Source organism: Mauremys reevesii, linkage group 3 (assembly GCF_016161935.1).
Source record: "Mauremys reevesii isolate NIE-2019 linkage group 3, ASM1616193v1, whole genome shotgun sequence".
NCBI classification, from domain to species: Eukaryota; Metazoa; Chordata; order Testudines; family Geoemydidae; genus Mauremys; species Mauremys reevesii.
The window spans coordinates 17,764,679-17,780,846 of NC_052625.1; the positions used below are offsets into that span (position 1 = coordinate 17,764,679).

At 41.0% G+C, this 16,168-nt stretch overlaps 1 long non-coding RNA gene across 1 annotated transcript in view; it reads right to left on the reverse strand.

Moving 5' to 3' along the window:
- The window catches only part of LOC120401876, a 189,880-nt gene that overhangs the window by 103,146 nt on the left and 70,566 nt on the right, over nt 1-16,168 (reverse strand). The window contains exon 2 of the long non-coding RNA XR_005596805.1: nt 15,759-15,955. This is a non-coding gene — a long non-coding RNA (uncharacterized LOC120401876). The remainder of the gene's footprint in view (nt 1-15,758; nt 15,956-16,168) is intronic.

The following is a 16,168-nucleotide window of genomic DNA, read 5'->3' on the forward strand; positions in this document are numbered from 1 at the left end:
TAGGTACGGTACTCTCAATCTTAACTCTATTTTAATGTTGTTTTTGTTTGGCAATATACATTTGTGTGGGGACCCTCTGTTGGCATTAGTCTGTGCAGTTTCACTGAAGTTAATGGAGCTATGCCAAATTTGCATCAATTTAGGATATGGCTTTATATATTTGCTGTAATTATTTTTTTAATTCATATAGAGAAAACTATTGCCTCTTGAAGTTATGAAATGTGGCTTTGCTCATTACACCTAAGTATAACTCCTCTTTTAAACCAACAATGGATTTGAAATACTCCTCTCAAGTTTGGCCTGTAATGAAGACACCTGCTCACTAGGAAATGAGCTGAGGCCACCAACTCATTTCACATATCATGTGACAGCTGTTCAATGGGTAACAACTTCCAGGCACTACTGATCTGTGACAAATCTGAACCAATGACCTAGAGGTGAAAGGTGCTGTATCTAATTACCAATCCCCTAAACACCCAGGACTAAATTATATAAAAACAATTTATAAATAAAAATCAAAAGCCACATAACCTAAAAGTTATATTAACAATATAATAGCAATATCATTCAGATCTCGAAAAAATAGAACTGAAATAAATCCTCCCCATTGCCATCCTTTCTCTGGCCTCTGTGTATGTGAAGAAAGGACAGATAATAGGTAATGGGAGAGAATGAAACAATTCTTCCGTCTTCCTTCCCCCCTTGTCATTTCAACAAGAAACAAGGATATTCATTCAAGATTGCCACTAGGAAAAGAAAGAGGCTTATTTCAGGGGCTCACATGAATTCATCTATGTAAATAACACTTTCCTTGGAAACAGCTATATGTAAGGCATAAAAATATCCTTATGCTGGGAAGTAAAACATTTGCTCTGGCAGAAAGTTCAAGAAACCAGCCATTTCATGATTGTGAGGCTGATGAAGTGGGTTGGAATACTAGCCAAAGTACATTTGAAGAACACACTTTTCTGTACTTTGATTCTGTCTCAGTTGCATATTTTGTGGTGCCACCAGTAAGCAACATCGGGAAAGAGACACCCTCCTCTAATTTTTAAAATCTATGTCCCTGCAGTAGGATTCTTTATTCATTTCTGTCCAAACTCTAAAAAAGTCTAATTTTCATAGTAATGTGCTGCTCAACAGCTTTAATTATGCCAGTGTGATAATCTGCTGCAATCCTTTTATAATTACAAGGATGCCTCTTTTCAGAGTGGTACAATTCAAACTGTATGCGTAATAAGTACATGAAATGAGAGAAAAGAGGGTTATTAAAAATAAGTCACTGAAAGTTGACTTACTTCCTTAGGCTCCAGAACGTGCCATGCTAAACCCTCTGGGTCTAGAGAAACATGGACTGCACACTCCAGGCTGCGTGGCAGCTTGCCATCCATCTGCCCATCTTGCCAACATCTTCCTCTGTCTTGCCCGAGAGAATTATAGCTTGGTAAGAAATAATCTAATTCTATAGTAAACAAGGATCACATGAGTCCTAATTTCAAACAGAAATATATAGGAATGTTTCTGTAATCTTTCCAGGGGTTTTAAACATTTCTACCCAGACTACTACTCTTCCTGAAAAACATGAACACATGGTAATATGATGTCACTCTGCAGACAAATGGAGCAGCCATTATGCACTCAACAATAACTCTCACACAGCTGTTACGTTAGAGTGTGCTGTAAATGCTGCACTCATCACCGAAGGTGCAGAGAACTTCATGGCAAGGGACTTGCTGCACAAAGGTTCTGTGGCCCAATGGATAGGGCAGTGGCATAGGAGTCAGGCGATGTGGGTGCTATTCCTGACTCTGTCACTGGCCTACTAAGAGACCTTGGACAACTCTCTTTATACCTCTGTGCCTCAGTTCTCCCATTTGTAACAAAAGGAGATAACAATACTAATCTCCTTCGTAAAGCACCTTGAGATCCACACATAAATTCCATACATTACTGCAAGAATACAGGAGGCCAAGTTCAGGGGAATGTACTCCCTGTTCACTGAGGAGGTCTCCTTGAGGTCCAGTATTCAGGATGCTTTTATCAGTGGGACAGCTAGGATGTCTGGAGCAAAAGGTGAAGGATCTATCACTATGCTGATCCTTTGGTAGTTTTCCCCAACAGATTGGGTATACTGCAGCTGTGGAAATTACTGCAACCCTGAGGCCACTGAAATGGCTGCAGTGAGGCTCTGCTGCTACTCTGAAATCTTGGAGGAAGGATTTATTTCTCCCTGACGCCAGTAGATCTCCCTGGAGCATAGCCTGGCTATTCAGGCTGTGTGCTGGGAACAGCATTTGCCCCATTGAGAGGGAATTGACCATGACACAGCGGGTTAGCCGGTACTCTTTTCAAAAAGACCCATGTAATTTTTATCTTACACTTGGACAGCTGCCAGAGACAGGCAGAAGGGGACTGGGTTTAACATATCCTTTGAAGAATAGCACATTAAACAGTGCAGCACCCACGATACTGCAACGTCAGTATACTTGAGCTCAACCATCTTCCCCACAGGTAAAAGTGCTGCAAAAGGCACTCAGCAGTGAGTGCAAAATAGAAGCCAAACTGAAATATATAGCTTCTCTTAAAGTGTTCATCGCCTGTATGATATCACACAGACCCTCTTTAGCATGTAAAAACTTTTATGTATAGCTGACATGCACAGCTGTTTAAAGAATTCTGAGCTATTTAGTGGGACTGCATCATAACGTACTAAATATCCTAACTTACATAAGTGACGGTTGCAAATATAAGCACAAAAGAATCATGGTATGCAACTCCTAGGAGTTCTCCTGGTTCCCATTAACAACACATACAACATATTAATGCGAGAGTAATTGACAGTGTTTCAGTATGTGCTATGTGGACAAGTGAATGTAACTATGGGAAGCTGCTATTAGCATCTCCTGACTTTTGGGGTTTAAATTTGCAAACTCAATTTTGCATTAACATAAAGTATGGCATTTTATTTATTTGAGTGTTTGTTTACTGGGGGAGGGAAAGGAGGAGGAGAGAAAAACAGTAAATAGTTAGCTGCAGCACTAAAGCGCTAATTGCATAACTCTACAGTGCTGAGACAATTGTTCAGCTTGGATCCTAACAGAAAGTTTGAAGTGGAAGTTTGTATATACAAATGTGGACTTTTAATCACTTATAACACTACTGTTAAATAAAACTGTGAGTTGTCAAACTAACTAACTCATTGAGGTCTATCCACCTGCAGTAGCTGAGTTTTAGAGGCTGTTTCTCTACTTTGTTACACCGGTTTAACAGACTGGAGAATCATGCCCAATCAAATATCTACTGAAGTCAACGGGAGCAGTGGCAGAGTCAGGTTTTCAACCAGCAGGGGTGATGGGTCATTGGTCATTGAGCTAGAGAGTAAGCCCGCCCTGTGAGAGTAAGCCATGCCACAGTGGTGGCTCCTCTCCTGTGAGGCTAGACCCAGTTCCTCACTCCCAGAGTTGCAACGTGGCCCAGAGGGGGGCAGCACCATTCAGGTTTGGCCTGGCTGCCCCCCTGTCATGATGCAGGAATGGCTGGGCCATATTTGAGTGTGTGGCATTGCAACATAGTGCATGGAATCACAAGTGCAATGTGTGCGCCATGTCATAATGCCCGGAGCAGGGAGGCAGTCCCAGTCTCTTGGCACAGGAGTTGCTGCTGCCAGGTGAGTGCTGGACAGGCTCGCTCACTGGCTCCTTGTGAATTGCACCACTTATACACCTAAAGCCTGCTGGGTGGGAGAGGCAGCTGTCCTATTAGTTCCACCACTGAATAAGAGTCTTTCTATTGACTTCAAGGAGGGTTGGATTAGTCCTTAAAAAACAACTGGATTTTATTTATCTGTAAACAAAGAAATTCTTAAGAATTATTTTAAAGAGGAAAAAACAATATTTTTCTGCTGGCCTAATCTATAAGTAGTTGAACAGATTTTCCTTAAAAAAAAAAAAATCATCATCTTTGGCCTAATGTGAAGAGTCAGTCCAAAAGGAACTATTCTGGAGCAAGTTGTAAGTGAAAAGAAACAAGCTATAATGTGAGTTGAACTGCAACCTTAACTATAGTGTTTGCTATCATGAACACTGTTACAACAGATGTGCCGTTGCACCTTGGGATGAATTCATTATGGCCTGAGAAACATAATCATGCCATTCAGACCATCTTTTGTCCATATGCTCATGTGGTTTACATCCTTGGTTTATTGGCATTGTACTTGGTTGTAGAGCAGGAGACTCCCAGAATCATAATTTGTACTTATTGTTACAGCTCAGGAGAAGCCCTTTGTAGCATGGATTTGCATTACAGAGGACACTCCCTTTTTGGAAGGGGGAGGGTCTGCACCATAGCATCATAATCATAGTACAAGCACTTAATATCATTTACATAAATTAGAAAAAAATGAAACTCTGACAGAACTAAAAAGACAGCATAAGTAAAGCTTGAACATGGCAACCAAATTTAAAATGAAAATGAAAGGTACTGTGGGCTACTGTTCAGGGCATTTTAGTGCTAGCAATATAATCTACATCAGGAGTTGGCAACCTTTCAGAAGCGGTGTGCTGAGTCTTCATTTATTCACTATGATTTAAGGTTTTCCGTGCCAGTAGTACATTTTAGCATTTTTAGAAGGTCTCTTTCTATACGTCTATAATATATAACTAAACTATTGTTGTATGTAAAGTAAATAAGGTTTTTCAAATGTTTAACAACTTCATTTAAAATTAAATTAAAATGCAGAGCCCCCCAGTCTGGTGGCCAGTACCTGGGCAGTGTGAGTGCCACTGAAAATCAGCTTGTGTGGCGACTCTGGCACGCGTGCCATAGGTTGCCTACTCCTGATCTACATTTTTATATCTTACCCCATAATTTATGGGATGAATATTGTAATTCATTGAATGTCATGACTTATCTTTTATTCATGTAGTTACTATCCCATTACCAAAAAGGGAGGTTTGTCAAAGGTTAATTATTTTAAATTGCTTAGGCAAATTTATTTTGATTTGTACATTTTTTTTGAATAGTCAAAGGTCTATGTATTCATAAATCCTTATGAAGTTTCATTTTTTAAAATAATATTTGTTCATGAAGCAGATTAAACAAATGCTTTGGTAATGTCTGAAAAAAAAGTATGTTTTTACCTCTAGGTTGAAGCTTGCAAAGAATTGTCAGTCTATATCTTCCCCCACCCCTTCATTCTATGACTTTTCTGGTGGACTTATAATAAAATGCACCCATCTTTACAGCTGCCTTGTCTTCACAATTTGTCTACTTACCCAAATGCTACTGCTTGTAATAATCCACAATTCGGAGCTCTCTGGAGCAAAAACTGTTTTTCTTGGTTTTATAGTGCCTAACACAATGGATCCCTGATCAATGTTTCCAGGCGCTATCACAATATAAATAGCAACAACAACAACAATCATAGCTTCTCTTCCTGTGTCAGTATAATAATGCCTGCATCTGAAATTTTCACTCCATGCATCTGAAGAAGTGGGATTTTTACCCACGAAAGCTTATGCCCAAATAAATCTGTTAGTCTTTAAGGTGCCACTGGACTCCTCATTGTTTTTGTGGGTACAGAATAACACGGCCACCCCCTGATACTTAACAGTCACAACAACGCTGCTGAAGCACAAGTCATTCAGCAATTGCTCATAGGCCACGAGAGCCTTGCACCTTTAGATGTCTAGGTTCCAACCCCAAAAGAATGGTAGCGACTGAAAGTTGTTACCAACTCAAGGGGCTGTTCAGTGTCCTCTGTGAAATGAGTTGTTAGTCTAGTTCAAGTAGACTGCTGTTCATATCACAAAACACACAATCAAGAATGTGAATTCTTAAGGGCAAACAAATGAAGATTGAACTAGCCTCCTGCCCCTGAAGAGGTGGAATAAGAAAGAAGCACATTGGCAAGGTAGGAACTTGCATTATAAGGCAGTATCAATACTCCCAGGAAGCCTCTGGGAGAGGCAGAAACAGAACGTGGCTCTCACATGTCCCCATACTGGCTTTATGCCCCAAACCATCCTTCCCTTTGAACAACTCACTTAACCTATTTCTGTGTCTCAGATTCCTTGTCTATAAAGTTGAGATAACAATACTTACACCATTGGAGTGCCAGAAGTTTAAATTAATTCATTACTGCCAAGTGCTCTGAGATCCTTAGATTGAAGGTGCTAAGTACAGTAGTAAATAAATAGTAATAATTATTAATATTACTGAACCGCTGCAGAGCCTGCTATACTTGTAAGAAGAAAGAGGAATCTTCAGTTTCTAGTGCTGTTCATCTGGATCCTTTCATAAATGGTATAGTATTTTCTAAATATAATGATGCTGTTAGATGGAAACATTCCCTGGAAAAGGAATTGTACTGGGACATGGCAAGGGAAGTATGTTTAATAAAGTTGCTATTGGGCGTAATTATGTATTTTAGGTTACTTTGAGGTGTACACAGTGGGCCAGCACCAAACGTAAGAGTAATGTATACAAGAGCATGGGTCTTCCAAATCTGGCATAACCATCCTACAGTACATCTGCAGTTACTTTATTATTTAATTACTCTTCTTAACCACTGAGCCACAGTAAATGGACAGACACCAAAACTGAGGAAGGGAGAAGTAAGCGTATCTCCCCCGTGCCAGCTGAGTTCCGTACTCTAGAAGGAGGATTTGCGATGGGGTGGGAAGTGGGGAGGGAGGTGGAATGCTTTAGCTGCTCTACCTCGGGCTTTTCTGCCACAGCAGAGCCACTTTACAATTGTACTGGAGCTTCATAGCTGTCCTGAGTGCACAGCCTGAGGTGGGGGATATAATGAATCAGTGTTTGCCCTGGCTACGCTGGACACTGCCCCTTACCGGGCAGTGCTGCCCACTGTTTGACTTATGCTGGCTCTCTCTATGCTTCCTCAGTGCCAGGGAGATTGTAGCACTTTCTGTCACTGTCTTCAGGGAATGTTGTGCCTTGGGGGACCACTGCCAGGGTCTGCTTTGGTTTCTGCTGGAGGAGACACTGGTCTGAATTTACCCCAATACATGTAAGTAAGGTAGTTAGAAACAGCAGAATCCTATTGTTATGATCTACAGTCCACAACCTTTCAGGTTTTCAAACAGCTCTTGGACAATATTAGGAGTGGGGAGAGAAAAAACTCAGGGGAAACAGCTGATTAGATTCTGGCAAGGAGGACCAAACATCTGCTTCCAACAAAAGACATCTGCATATTTCACATTTATTTTTCATAATTTACAGAAGCAACCTGCCAAAATTGAGCAAGGGAGAATAAACTAGCACATAATTAGCTAAAGTTTGCTTGCTTTAGAAGTTATTAGCATGAAGCCCAGAAGCTCACCTGGGAGGACATCAAGGAATGTAGATAACTACAGTTTGATTTTGTAAATTCAATTTTCGGTCTTGTGTGCCAGGCCAAAAAAACTCAACGTTGCGATGCATGTAGGGGATGAACGAGGGTGCCAATTAATGCAATCCAATGAATGTTGTGATGTCCCTGTGTCAAGCACTGTAGAGCTGTCTCACAGGCATCGATAACATTGTTTATTAAATAAGGTTCGATTAGACAGAAGGTTTTTGCTACAGCTACTTAGTACAGCAGGCTGCAGGTTAGATAGTAGCAAAATACTCTTTTAATCAGGAGGGTGCACTATGTGCTGTGTGTACAGATGGCATAGTAAGTGCTGCTATTTTTTGAGGCATTCAAAAATATTTTGTTAAACATTTAAAATTGTAATTCTTTGCCCAGATGATAGTGTGTTTAGAATTTGTGATGAAAACAGAAAGTGAAATGAACAATAGTGAATTAGTAGCTAGGCACCCAATCTGCATGCTGAAGGTCACCTTAAATGTATACCAGGGGAATAAATATAGCAAATTATATTACTTCAGTGAACTACACCTTCTCAACTACAGTAGAACCTCAGAGTTACGGACAACAGAGTTACGAACTGACCCGTCAACCACAAACCTCATTTGGAATCAGAAATACAGGTAGCAGCAAAGACCAAAAGAAGAAGAAAGCAAATACAGTAGAGTACTGTGTTAAATGTAAACTACTAAAAAAATAAAGTGAAAGTTTAAAAAAAGACTTGACAAGGTAAGTAAACTGTTTCTGTGCTTGTTTCATTTAAATTAAGATCTTTAAAAGCAGCATTTTACTTCTGCACAGTAAAGTTTCAAAGCTGTATGAAATCTAATGTTCAGTTGTAAGCTTTTGAAAGAACCACCATGGCGTTTTGTTCAGAGTTATGAGCATTTCAGAGGCATGAACCTCCATTCCTGAGGTGTTCATAACTCTGTAAAACTCTTTCAGCAGTATTAGAGTGGAGAGGGAAGAGAGTTAAATACTGAGTCAAATCTTGAGGTTTTGAAACTCAGTTTTGAAGTCAATGAGTGTTTTGCCCTAAGTAAGGAATAAGTAAGAGCTGAGTAAGGCCCTCACGATTTGGCTCACTGTAACTCATACAACAAATCAGAACTTTGGTTGACATCCTGGATCCATTGAAGTCAATGGCAACACTCTCCCCTGACTTCAGTGGAGCCAGAATTACATTCTAGAGTTGTGTGAACATTTCACAAATAGGAAGGAATTTTCTTACAAACCGAGGTTAAACCCAGTTTCATGGAATATTTTGCAAATCTTTCAGGTGAATGAGGGCTGATCCAAATGTGGATGCCCACCTCTATTTTAAAATATTGATAGAAAAATAATCTCTCTCTTTTCTGCACTATTTTACTGGAATTGGGTCACAGGATCAGAATTAGATATGATATTGTCCAAATAAAACACAGTACACTGAGGCCCTATACCATTAACCATTACTGTAAGATGATGTGTTTTGAACCTTGTAATGGAGTGGACTCACCCCTGCAGCACCTCCTGCTGGTCATCCATGGGAATTAGCTCTTCCAGCATCCTGGAGTGCCCCCTGAAGGCTGGTGATCCTCCTTACCACTGGCCCCCGTGCCCCTCCCTCTCTGGGTTGCTGTCCCCCTGGCAGTACCCCCACACTTTGGGTCTCCCCACCCAGAGGAACCCCCACCCCACCTCAGTGTAAGGTTACTGCCAGTCGCCATCTAGCCCCACTCCCTGGGGCAGACTGCAGTATATGCCACTAATCACAGGCAAGGTTGGGTTGGACCTGCTGCCTCTCTCTATAGCTGGGCTGCCCCTCTGCAGCCCCGGTACTGGTCTTAGGCCCTCAGCTAGGCCCACAGCCTGGGGCTTTCCTAGGCCAGAGCTCCCCAGCTCCTCTAGCCTTCCCCCAGCCCTGCTCCACTCCCAATACCCTGCTCAGCTCCCTAGCAGCCAGGCCCTTCTCTCTCTACAAGCAGAAAGAGAGTCCTTAGCTTCTGGCTGCCCTGGCCGTCTTATAAGGACCAGTTAGTCTGTTTGGGGTGTGGCCCCAGCTGCAGCCCAGCTGGGGCTTTGCTCCCTTCCCCATCCCCAGCCCTCTGCAGGGCTTTTCCAACCCCTTAGGGCAGGAGCGGATGACCACCTCGCTACAAACCATCACTGTAGAATACACACTATTTTTATACAAATAATACCTCTCACTTATATAGCACTTTTTATCTGCAGATGTCAACGAGCTTTCCCAAGGAGGTCTGTATCATTATATCCATTTTATAGATGGTAAAACTGAGGCACAGGTCCATTAAGTGACTTTGCCAAGGTCACCCAGCAGTACAATGGCAGAGCCAGGAATAGATCACAGGTCCAACAACATATGCTTTGGCCATATTGCCTTCCATACCTGACAGAGCAATGGGAAGTTCAACTGGTTGACAATAATTGTTATTTTTAATATTTATCAAAATTATCTAGAGCACTGGAAGGCACTTTCAAATTTTTGTATTAATTGAAATAAAATAATATCTATAAATGAGTAAGTTGAACCCACATTTTAACAGTCTTGAATTTCAATATCTTTCAGTGTTTTTATTGAACATGAATGGTGCTGCACAGCCAAAGACTGTGGTCCCGTATTTAGCCACCGGAACATGCACAGTATGGACAACTCATAATTCCCTACCAACACACCTCAGCTCTGACCTGTTCTCATAACCTTGAGGGCTGGGAAGGTAGTGCAGTCTTCATGCTCACTAGACCCCTGATTCATCAAAGCACATGTGTTTAACTTCCATTAATAGGTTGGATCTCTGCTGAAATCAGGATTTGAGTCACTGGTCGCTCTGCTGGGATTGCCAGATAGTGCCAAATGCAGTGATTTTTGTGATGTTGTCTAATGTCTACTAGCAACTGGATTGAAGCCACCTACTCCTTACACATAGGCCTTACACATTCATCAGACAGTAACAGCTTTCATTCATTACTGACCTGGACCAGATTCCAAGTGGTGAACCAGACATGAAAAAAACTACAAGTTTCATTACCAGGGTGTATAGTCAATTGTTTAAGTGTCAGGAAAAAAAACTAGTAGAAGCTCCTATGGGCAGGAATAGTGTTTCCTTTTTGCATGGAATGTGCTTAGCATAGAGCGGACACCAACAAATAATAACTAACAAAAAATTGACACTATTGATCACAGTAAAAAATGTAAACTGTATCTTCCTAGAAAAGCACAAAAAACTTCTATGAATGTCTCCTTTTTATCGTTGTTACACTTGGTCTTACTCATCCAGTTAATTTAATTTTCATGTTGCAGCAATATTCAGCCTTTTGATTGCTTTTAATTTCATATACAATAATTTATCATACATATTTTGTAATAGCATTTAATTAAACATATATTAGTATAATTTAATGATCTTGCCAGTGACCAAAACTCTCCTGTGAATTAAACAGAAAAGATGCATTGAACATAAAAAGAATGTGTGTCGTAAATAAATAAAACAGAGACAGCTTCGCAAAGCAGGAATACAAATAAGACTTGCAAAGCCAATCTGTCACAGGAATGTTGGAAATGGGAAGAGTTTACTAATTTTAAAACATTAATCATGCACTTGCTCAGTTTATTTAGTTATCTATGTTTTTCATATCACTCTGACTTGAAAATGTGTAAACAATTTAGAATTAAAAACAAAAAATGAAGTCACACTTGGTATTTTGCCTATTTACATTACAATTACCCAACCTGGCTTAAAACTAATGAGCTAGAAGCTTTCCATTTGCATATCTTTTCATTGGAATTATGCTCTTTCACAACTCAGTGAACTACCGACTCTCAAGTCCACTGCCATGTCTTAACGCTCTGAATATGTTCTTACTGGCAGGTAGTAAATAGACACAGGCAAACTAGTTCAGAAAAAGTAAGACTCCCATCACTCCATGGATCATAACTAGGAACTCATTAGAGGTTCGCAATGTTTGGTCAAGTGACCTTTGTTTCCTTCCCTCTGAAGGGAGACAGAGTTCTTATAATTTTCCCCTACTCACTCCTGATTAGGATGGAGCATTGCTTTGTATATGCATGGGTCTGTTTGTATATAGGCACAGCAGCCTGCTATTCTCCTTCCAGGGTTTTAGAAATAACTGGAAGATTTATTTCTTCTTCCACATGGGATCCTTCCCAAGTTAAAGATCTTCAAGGATGACCAGCAGGTTTCTCTATGGATGTTCAGAAACTGACCTTTGTCATCCTGATTCTTCAGGCGGGTGTGCTCATTGCTGGATCTGCTACTACAAATATGCCTTGTTTAAACTATCGTAGGTGGCTTGCCCATTCCCCCATTGCAGAAGAACGTGACCCAGAAGCTTCTCTGCTGTTTGCCACTGCTTCTGTCTATTTAAAATTTAATCACTCTTGAGCTAAGACACCCCACAGTGTTACAAGGTATATGGAATTCTCCCATCTCATCAAATAATTAAAGAATACCCCATTTTACCCTGGGGAGTGACAGACACAGTGCTTAAAGGTTCACAATAGTAAAGCAGCAGAACTTAGCAGAGAGTTTCTGGGCCATGCTGGGGAAGCAGGCAGTTCACACATTGATCCCACTTCTAATTCCTCCAGTAGATGCTAAGCAAGGAAACTGGAGGGCAAAGTTATCTTCCTGGACAACCACAAAGATCCTTGATATGGCTTCCCAGCAATCTTCAGAAGAGACAGGAGTGTAGCATGCTTGCTGACTTCTGAAAATGTTATTGAGGATTCAAAATCCTCAAGGCCTCCTGCAAGAATTAAATTAGTTGGGAAGAACCAAAGGCTGCTTGCTGGAAGGGAGACTAGCACACAGAACAAGGGATCACTGGAACCCTTTCCAAAGGTTTGGGCAGGTTATATTAACTTTGAATAAGCATCTGTACTTTTGGATATTTATTCAGACCTACCTCAAATTTCAAAGCATTGATGGTTCTTCCATCGTTAGTAAGAACTAGCTCACATCTACTCACTGAGCTGCTGCTGGTGCTCTCTTAATAAGCTAACTCCTTATTTGTCTTGTAGACCCCATTACAGTAACACTGCTACAAAGAACCTCAATTACATCATAGTGAGTGCAGACAGACTGACATGAGGAATGCCTATAGTCAGAGTAAACCAGGAACAATAATGAATTAGTAGCTAGGCACCCAATCTGCATGCTGAAGGTCACATTAAACTGATATAGCCTCAGCGGTGTCTGCTCTCTACCCTCACTGGGCTCCTTTTTCATTCTGCACATTTGAGAGCAGAGAAGTGCCTGCATCATGAGCCTAAGATTTATTTCCACTTAATATTGGACTTTGAGTGGTTTGCTTACTTGTGCTGATTTGTTGCCCCTACTCAGACTTGTGCGGGAGAGCAACAAGCTTGCACTCCCTGTTGCACAATCCACACAAGCTTGCAAAATCAAGGTCAGAATATCACTCAGGTTACTTGTGGCGGAAAGCTGTCCCTGAAGCATGTGACAGTGGGGATGCTCATCATTTCACCCATCACATGATTAACTCCTGCCCATGTTGAATCCATCTAGGTATATCAACAACACTCTGTCAGACTGGTGGTGTAGTCTGGACTTGATTGACTAATCACCATAGAGGGATAAAGTGAGAAAGGCCAAAATCCATATAGAGTTGGACCTTGCAAAGGGAATTAAAACCTATAGTAAAAGGTTCTATAGCCATATAAATAAGAAGAAAACAAAGAAAGAAGAAGTGGGACCGCTAAACACTGAGTATGGAGTGGAGGTTAAGGACAATCTAGGCATGGCCCAATATCTAAACAAATACTTTGCCTCAGTCTTTAATGAGGCTAATGAGGAGCTTAGGGATAATGGTAGGCCTGTTAGTTTGACATCTGTAGTATGTAAGGTCTTGGAAAAATTTTTGAATGAGAAAGTAGTTAAGGATATTGAGGTCAATGGTAATTGGGACAAAATACAACATGGTTTTACAAAAGGTAGATCGCGCCAAACCAACCTGATCTCCTTCTTTGAGAAGGTAACAGAATTTTTAGACAAAGGAAACACAGTGGATCTAATTTACCTCGATTTCAGTAAGGCATTTGACACAGTTCCACATGGGGAATTATTAGTTAAATTGGAAAAGATGGGGATCAGTATGAAAATTGAAAGATGGTAAGGAACTGGTTAAAGGGGAGACTGCAATGGGTTGTACTGAAAGGTGAACTGTCAGGCTGGAAGGAGGTTACTAGTGGAGTTCCCCAGGGATCAGTTTTGGGACCAATCTTATTTAACCTTTTTATTACTGACCTTGGCACAAAAAGCGGGAATGTGCTAATAAAGTTTGCAGATGACACAAAGCTGGGAGGTATTGCTAACACAGAGAAGGACAGGGATATCATACAGGAAGATCTGGATGACCTTGTAAACTGGAGTAATAGTAATAGGATGAAATTTAATAGTGAAAAGTGCAAGGTCATGCATTTAGGGATTAATAAGAATTTTAGTTATAAATTGGGGACACATCAGTTGGAAATAACGGAGGAGGAGAAGGACCTCGGAGTATTGGTTGATCACAGGATGACTATGAGGCGCCAATGTGATATGGCCATTAAAAAAGCTAATGCAGTTTTAGGATGCGTCAGGCAAGGTATTTCCAGCAAAGATAAGGAGGTGTTAGTACCGTTGTACAAGGCACTGGTGAGACCTCATCTGGAATACTGTGTGCAGTTCTGGTCTCCCATGTTTAAGAAGGATGAATTCAAACTGGAACAGGTTCAGAGACGGGCTACTAGGATGATCCAAGGAATGGAAAACCTGTCTTATGAAAGGAGACTGAAAGAGCTTGGCTTGTTTAGCCTAACCAAAAGAAGGTTGAGGGGGGATATGATTGCTCTTTATAAATATATCAGAGGGATTAATATCAGGGAGGGAGAGGAATTATTTAAGCTTAGTACCAATGTTGACACAAGAACAAATGGATATAAACTGGACACTAGGAAGTTTAGACTTGAAATTAGACGAAGGTTTCTAACCATTAGAGGAGTGAAGTTCTGGAACAGCCTTCCAAGGGGAATAGTGGGGGCAAAAGACATATCTGGCTTCAAGACTAAGCTTGATAAGTTTATGGAGGGGATGGTATGATGGGATAGCCTAATTTTGGCAATTAATTTAGCAATTGATCTTTGATTATCAGCAGATAAGTATGCCCAGTGGTCTGTGATGGGATGTTAGATGGGTTGGGATCTGAGTTACTATAGAGAATTCTTTCCTGGGTGTCTGGCTGGTGAGTCTTGCCCACATGCTCAGGGTTTAACTGATCGCCATATTTGGGGTCGGGAAGGAATTTTCCTCCAGGGCAGATTGGCAGAGGCCCTGGAGGTTTTTCGCCTTCCTCTGCAGCATGGGGCATGGGTCACTTGCTGGAGGATTCTCTGCAGCTTGAGGTCTTCAAACCACAATTTGAGGACTTCAATAACTCAGAAGGTTAGGGGTTTGTTATAGAAGTGGATGGGTGAGATTCTGTGGCCTGCATTGTGCAGGAGGTCAGACTAGATGATCATAATGGTCCCTTCTGACCTTAAAGTCTATGAGTCTATGAATCTAATGACTTTTAAAAGGCATAAATGGCAGCTAGTGGCCCAACTCCCATCAACCCTCAGTGTGAGCCAGGCCTCTAGCTGCCCTCTGTGCCTTTGAAGGTGTTCCCTGGTATAACAAATTGACTATGTTTACTTTGTTCCCATTTCTTATAACGTGCACATGAGATCATAACTGAAACAAAGATAAATCTTAAACTCAAACAATAGGAAAAAAGACAAAAGACTAAGGCTACGTCTACACTACCGCCGGCCATCGGGGGTAGTCGCGATTCGATTTGATATCGATATTATATCGCCTCATCTAGAATATATATATCGATCGACGCGCTCTATCGATTCCGAAACTCACCCGCCGAACGGGCGCGGCGGCGGCGCGATAGAGAGAGAGACGACCGGACATCGATCAGGTCGGCGTGATATCGATATATATAGATATTATATTCAGTCACGTCACGCGCTGCATAGCTGTGCATCTTCTATTTTTTTTTTTTTTTTAGTGTAGACCAGCCCAAAGTTGATGGTAAGGTGTGCACTCCATGCACACAGTCCTTAGCTCTAGCATGCACTGCAGTTCTAGGATGAATAAACAGGAGACCATCTACAGTGAAAATTGGCCCAAATCAAAACACCCAGTTTGAAACACCCCCAAACTTTACGGTGTCTTTAGCGCCAAGCACAGATTTGTGACCTAGTTCTATCTCTACTTGCAAACAATGTTGACAATGCAATTTGCTTCAGCAATAGTTCTGAATACTCCAAACGAAAAAGCTAAGAAACTGCTGAGCAAATAGGAAATTAAAAACATACCTTTATTGAAATTATGTTGGTCTCCCGAAGTCACAGCAGCCAGTTCCTGCCCTGCTTTTGTCACAGCCAGCACCATGTTGGAAAATTAGAGCATTAACTAGGAACCTCAGAGCAAGTATAAAGCCAGCCTGGAGAAAGTCAGGTATGTGGTAGTTTTCAAAGTTCCAGAGACAAAACATGACAGGTCTATGAGTGACCTAAAAAAAAGAAAAAAAATCTTTCATTTATTATTTAAAATGGTGTACCATGATGATATTTTCCATTTCAATAGCACATTTTATTTAAAGCTTTCAAAGTGTGTCACAAATTATTTAAAAAAACAGCCACCTCGGGGCTGGAATACAACAGCTCTTTAATAGCTCACAACACAGTATTCAACAGCTTAAGCTAGCAGGTCAGTTCCAACGGAA